This window comes from Scylla paramamosain, chromosome 27 (genome assembly GCF_035594125.1).
Source record: "Scylla paramamosain isolate STU-SP2022 chromosome 27, ASM3559412v1, whole genome shotgun sequence".
NCBI classification, from domain to species: domain Eukaryota; kingdom Metazoa; phylum Arthropoda; class Malacostraca; order Decapoda; family Portunidae; genus Scylla; species Scylla paramamosain.
Genome location: NC_087177.1, coordinates 17336301 through 17343786, shown reverse-complemented (window position 1 = coordinate 17343786; position 7486 = coordinate 17336301).

The window sequence follows — 7486 nt, the reverse complement described above, 5'->3', positions numbered from 1 at the left end:
CTCGGCACTGAGGCGGAGGTCGAGTATCGCAGTAATAGTCGGAGCGGCCACTCATAACTTCTGCACCATCACAGAAGACACCAGTTAATACTAAAAATCTAGCTATGTAAAGAGAATGATAAAGAAACTACCAAAAAACAGCAAGGCGGGTCGCCCGCTATCTTTAAACTCTCCCAGTGTTATTTCACCTTTAGTATTTTTTCTCGTGTCTTTGGCTCTTCCATTTCACCCTTTTCTATCACCCCCGCCTTGCAAACAAGCTCCATCTAGCCGTTCTCAGTAGTACAGTGGTCAGTATCCACGCCTGTCACGCAGGAGAACGCCGTCGAGAAATCTTTTCTGTGGGCCGTCTCTGGATATTAAGGTCCGCGTCATCTTGTTTTTTTTTTTTTTTCAAGGTGGCATTTAGCCACACACACACACACCAACCGAGGATGGATAATCTCTTCCAAGAGATAATTGCCCGTCCCAACATCAGTGTTGGCGAGCCTGAGCCTCTCCTCACAACACCACCGCCCAAGCCCAGGAATAAAATGCGACACCAGCGCCGTTAACGACCAACAACAGCACAGATGGGCCACTTATAGCCCGTGTGAGGCTTTAGGCCCCACGAATCTATCAAGCAAAGCACAGTTAACACCTCAGCTCCGCTCTCTACAGGCAACATCATCCCGGAAGAAAACGCAAATTTTGACCGAAACACCAGTTCATTCAAGAAAACGCAGCCCAGTTTCAACACCATATACACGCAAACTTAAACAGACTAGACAACTCAAGCCCTCTCACAAAAAAATCACAAGATTATATAAAAAGTAAACAAACTAAAAAAATAAATAAATAACTCACCAGAAATAAGTGAGATCAATAAAGCAGTCACACAGAAACTACCTGACGTGGCAACAAAAACTAACATTACGTTGTCCACCGGATATTTTCCAAAACAAGTTAATCAAGATCAAAATGATACCAAAACATAATAAGTCAACTGTCAACCCTCTCAGCTACAGACTAATATCCTTACTGAAAGTTCCTGGGAAATTACTGGAAAAAAATAATCAATAGAAGGCTTCAGATATATCTGGAAACTAACAACAAATTGCCAATAACACAGCTTGGATTGTGGAAAGCGAAAAGTACTGACACAGCACTAGCTATTACAATAGAGAAAATATCAGAAGCACTCACAAACAAAGAACAGTGTTACATCGTTCTCAGAGATGTATAAAGCATTCAAATAAAGTTTGGCATAATGGATTGAAACAGAATTCTTAACACAGGACTACCGAACATATTAACAAAAATTTTTAAGCAGCTTCCTCATACTGAACAGCAAGCATCACAATCACAAGTTTTATCAGTATAAGTTTCTCAATAAAAGTTCTCTCTCGCCAACACTCTACTCACTCTACATCTCAAATGATGCATCAGGAGAATATGGTCTCTGGTGGGCTAATTGTGTGTAGCAAGGATGTAGGGATGTTGTTGTACGGCATCTTTATCTTCTCCACACTGTACAAGCATCAAACTTACCATACAACAACATCCCTACATCCTTGTAACACACAATTAGCCCACCAGAGACCATATTCTCCTGATGCATCATCATCAGGCAAAATATTTCCCTGCCTAATAAAACTTTCCCTCGGGCCGATGAGCAAATCTGACTTACTGGCCCCCTCAAATCTTCTCTATGGAAAACACATCAATCTCACGTCTGGACCTTCACTACCCACAACATCATTCCCACTTGCTCGCTCATGGCTCCATGGAGTCTCTGTGCCACACCCATAAAACCGATAAAACAAAAATGCTACTAAGAGGTGCCATCTGGCCACTCTTAACAAACTACACTCCTTCCCTAGTGTGACACCACCAAGTCTGCGTCTCACTATCAAGTACAGCATTATTAGCGCTGCGTTTCTCCCGCCAGCCCCTCGATGATACCGGTATCGACAGCGAACTGATGGTTGCTCCTTTCCAGGATGCAGCATACACAACGGCACACATGGAAACCCCGCCATCACACAGCAGCAATAAACCCTGGCTCCAACATGGGTGCTTTTGGCCCAACACCACTGGTCACAGCAACTGCTCCGTGTGCATTCACTTCTCAACATATCCGATACCTTGTCGCTTCGAGTAAGCCGACATCCATCATCACATACTACACTGCTCGGGCCCAGCATCTGACAGTTAACAAGAACTTGGTCAAACAGAGCCCCCAGGAACACTGAGGGTGCTTCCCGAGTGGCAAGCAACAAATTCATCGATCGGCAGCCTCACTTAGCACTACCTCCAAACAAAGCACCGTAACGCTCATGTCAAATACATCATACCAACTTGTCCGGGAAGGAGGAACAACATCATAAACCATCCCCACCAGGGGAGAAACAACACCGGCCAAAAGACAACTGAGAGAGGAGGCCCCAGACAAGAGGTCATCAGGCTTGCCAGCCTGACCCGCCCGGTTACGACCAGCAAACGGGACAACAACCGGCCCCATTACCGTGCTAAATGCTCCGGATCAACCAAACTCCAAAACGACCAAACACCCGGCTGCTACGTGCTTCTAACACCTGTCCCTCCTTAACAGCGGATGGCACATTAAAATGGAGCATTAAATCTCAGTCCTCCTCTCTCCGCCAGCTATTCACAATATTGTTACTCTCAACACACACTGCCCGACCCTCTGTTTCCTTGCCATCCATCCCTGCCTTGGTAAGCAATGGGGCAACACACACTCGAGAGACAGAGCATTCCTTAACTACAATGACAGCTATTGCAGTAGCTGCCATCCCGGGTGGCTCACCACGTGAGCAAACACCTGCCGTGGAAACTCCCGCCTTCCCAGCAGAATCAGGAGTCTCCTCGCCCTCAGCAGCGACCCCCTGACACATCAGACACAACAGACTGAGTTGCAGAGAGAGCACTGGTGCCCACAGACACAGACAACCGCAGGTGACAACTCAGCATGAGCATCACCTCCGGGAGGCTCTGCAGGGTGAGGTAAGCCATCAAACAAACGACCCAAATCCATCACTCCAGCCTCACCCTTGGCAACAGTCTCTACAAAATCAGGTGCTCTCTGTGGTGGCTCTGCACTTCTGCGGTCAGCCCCAGCACACTGACTCAAAGACGAGTCTGACTCTAACCCGTCAAAACCGTTGCCAGCAGCGGGAGAGGCCTCTGGGCACTCTGCCCCAACTGTGGCATCAGTACCAATACTGCACTCCTCTAGTGGTGGCCCTGCCCAGTCGCAGTCGATTCCAGGAGTCACAGATCCCGCTGGCACCTGACACCTAGATGCTCATTTCGCCTTAGGACGAGTAACAGCAACAACAGATTTACATATTTCAGTAGCCTACTAATCTGGGAGAGGGTCTGCGGATATATTTATTTTTTTTTAATGCAGAAGGGGCACCGGCCAAGGGTAACAAAAATCCAATAAAAAAAAATGGAGTCCACTGAGATGCCGGTCCCCTAAGAGTCCAAAGCGGTAGTAAAAAATTAAAGGGTGAGTGTCTTGAAACCTCCCTCTTGAGGGAGTTCAAGTCATAGGAAGGTGGAAATACAGAAGCGGACAGGGAGTTTCAGAATTTAACAGAAGAATGGGTGAATGATTGAGAATACTGGTTAACTCTTACATTAGAGAGGTCGACATAATAAGGTTGAGAGAAAGAGTCTTGCGTAGAGAGACCGCGGGAGAAGGGAGAGGGACAACTCGACGCTGCCAACTCAACACCGCCGACTCAACGCCGCCGACTCAGCGCCAGGACAACTCAACGCCGGGACAACCCAACGCCGGTACAACCCAACGCTAATGAGCGTTTTGGAACAACCTATTTGGCTGACAACCAACCTCTCTTGTCGAAACTATTTAAAACGTTTCAGATGATTCGTAAAAGGAATTTGCCTGACATACCAACGCTGGTTTCGAAACTTTATTAATCGTTTCAAATGATTCATAGAAAGAATTGGGCTGACGAACCACCGTTCGTGTGAAACTATTTAGATCGATTCAAATGATTCGTAGAAAGAATTCTTGACATACCGAGAATTCATAACTTCATACTGGTGTTGCCTGTCATAGTGTATACTACATCACTTAGATCGGCGACGTTTTTGTTTTTTTTATCAACCCCAAAATGGAAATAAAGCAAATTCTTAGTCAAAGAGGAAAAAAAAATTTGCACAAGAAGGCCATTTATTTGTATTTGATAAGTATAGTAAAAGAGACAACAACATAAGTTTTTGGCGTCGTGACCAAGCCTCTAGGTGCAATGGAAGGATTCATACGAAGTTTGGAGTAGTTATCAAGGGAGTAAATGAGCATTCCCACAATTCGTCAGCAGCAACTATATAAATGGCTAAAGTGCACACAGCCTTGAAGCGTCGTGCCAGAGATACTGTTGAAAAACCCAGTAATAAGTGAAGTCTTAACAAATGTATCCCATGCTACGCTTGGATCATTGCCAGATTCTTCAGCTATGAGGAAAACGATTCAACGCACAAGGAAAGCCGTAAGCGCTCCCCCTCCGAATCCTGTAGATCTTCAAGAGCTTGAGTTGCCGCACCAGTACAAAATTTATTTTTCCAAAAGAAAGAAGAGAAGAAAATTTCTTGATCTGCGATAGTGGTCCAGGATTACACAGAATTTAGCTTTTTGGAAGACAAAGTTGGCTGAAGCATTTGCATTCATCTGATACTTGGTATGTCGATGGAACTTTTAAAATTGTTATTTTCACAAGATTAAAATTATTATTTTCACAAGATTATTTTCACAAGTTTACATTATTCTTGCAAAGAAATTCGATGGAGTTATTCCGATTATATATGCTCTTTTGCCAAATAAGCAGCGATCAACTTACGCAAAGAAATGCTCAAAGATATCATGCCTACACTAAACCCAACATCTATTATTTGCAATTTTGAACAGGCAGCCTTTACAGCTATAAAAGAAGCATTTTCAAAAGCTGAAATAAAAGGATTTTTTTTCCATTTATCACAAAATATGCACAAAAAAGATAGCTGCCATGGGTTACACTTCTATGTACAACAACGATGCCAGCTTTGCATTAAAAGCAAAAATGATATCAAGTTTAGCATTTGTTCCTCTTTTGTATATTGATACTTATATTGACGCTCTCTCTGCGGACATACCTGAAGAACTTGCAGAATTATTGAATTGGTTCGAAGATAACTATATTGGAAGACCAAATCGGCGTGGAACCAGTAGAAGACCTCCTCTCTTAACACCTGAAATGTGGAATCTTTACAAGAGAACGTTGCACGAGGAAGACAGGACATATAACCATGCTGAAGTAGCAAATAGAAGACTGCAAACAGAGCTGAGGATGGAACACCCCACAATATGGAGATTCATTAAGGGGGTGCAGAAGATGCAAAGAAACCGAGATACATTTTTCAAGCAGTTAATTGGAGGCCATCGGCCTCCTCCTAAATTGTAAAAGTATATGAAGGCAGATGCTAGAATTTTTCAGATTGTTGCTTCTTTTTCACAACGATCTCCCGCTGAATATTTGAGAGGAATTGCATACAATTTTCAGAAATGTTCTAAATTAAAATGTCATTATTAAAAATTGATCCTTAATAATTTTTTTTTATTAATTTTAGAAGGTAAACTTTTTAAAATTATCATTAATAAATCACTTTTATCTGTTTTTGAAAAGTCGACGAAAAAGTTTCGTAGTTGCATGCCGTTGAGTTGTCCTGGTGGTGAGTTCTCGTAGCATTTGATTGTCCTGGCGTTGAGTTGTCTCGGCGTTGAGTTGCCCTGGTGTTGAGTTGTTTTGGCGTTGAGTCGGCGCTGTTGAGTCGGCAGTGTTGAGTTGGCGGCGTTGAGTTGTCCTGCACCCGCGGGAGAAGGGAAGGCAAGCAGTTGGCAAGATCAGAAGAGCAGTTACCGTGAAAATAGCAGTAAAAGATAGCAAGAGATTCAACATTGCGGCGATGAGAAAGAGGCTGATGACAGTCAGTTATAGGAGATGAGTTGATAAGACGAAAAGCTTTGGATTCCACCCTGTCTAGAAGAGCGGTATGAGTGGAATCTCCCTAGACATGTGAAGCATACTCCATACATGGATGGATAAGGCAGTACAGAGTTAGCAGCCAGGAGGATTAGAAAAAGTGGCGTAGACGTCACAGAACACCTGACATTATAGAAGTTGTTTTAGCTAGAGATGACATGTGAAGTTTCCAGTTTAGATTATAAGTAAGAGACAAACAGTGAATATTCAGTGTAGAAGAGGGGGACAGTTGAGTGTCATTGAAAAAGAGGGGATAGTTGTTTGGAAGGTTTTTTCAAGTTGATAGATAGAGGAATTGAATTTTTGAGGCATTGAACAATACTAGGTTCGCTATGCCACTATTAAAATTTTAGAAAGATTAGAAGTCGAGCTTTATTTCTTTAAGTGTTGGACGTCTACGAAAAGATGTAGAAATGTGCAGACTGGTATCGTCAGCGTAGGAGTGGATAGGACAAGAAGTTCGGTTTAGAAGATCATTGATGAATAATAAGAAGAGAGTGTGTGACAGGACAGAACCCTGAGGAACACCACTGTTAATAGATTTAAGAGAAGAACATTGACCACCTACCACAGCACCAGAAAGGAAACTTGAGATGAAACTACAGAGAGAAGGATAAAAGCCATAGGAGGGTAGTTTGGAAATCAAAGTTTTTTGCCAAACTCTATGAAAAGATTTTGATATAACTAAGGCAACGGCAAATGTTTCACCAAAAATCTCGAAAAGAGAATGAGACTCAGTAAAGAAAGTCAGAAGATTACCAGTAGAGCAGCCTTGACAGAACCCATACTGCCGTTCAGAATGGAGGTTGTTAAGCGATAGGTATTTAAAAATCTTCATGACGGTTGTAAAGTTATAGGTATTTAAAAATCTTCCTGTTGAGGATAGATTAAAAAACACTTTTAGATAGGCAGGTAATTAAAGAAATAAGACGGTAGTTTGAGGGATTAGAAGGGTTCCCCCTTTTTAGAAACAGGCTGAATGTAGGCAAACTTCCAGCAAGAAGGAAGCTGAAAAAGTTTGATTAGGCAAGATACAAGCACGGAGGCACAGTTTCAGAGAACAATAGGAGGGACCCCATCAGGTCCATAAGCTTTCCGAGGGTTTAGGCCAGCGAGGACATAGAAAACATCATTGCTAAGAATTTTAATAAGTAGCATAAAGTCAGAAGGTGGAGGAGAAGGAGGAACAAACCCTGAATCATCTAAGGTAGAGTGTTTAGCAAAGGTTTGAGCTAAGAGATCAGCTTTAGAAATAGATGTGATAGCTATCTGGTTGAAATAAAGGAGAGAAAAAAAAAGAAAAAGCAAAGTTATTGGAGATATTTTTGGCTAGTGCCAGAAATCAAGAGGGGAGTTTTGGCTACTTGAAGAACAGACTAGGCATGGTTCTGGGCTGAAATATAAAGCGCAAGAGATTCTGGTCATGGAAGGCTCAAGTA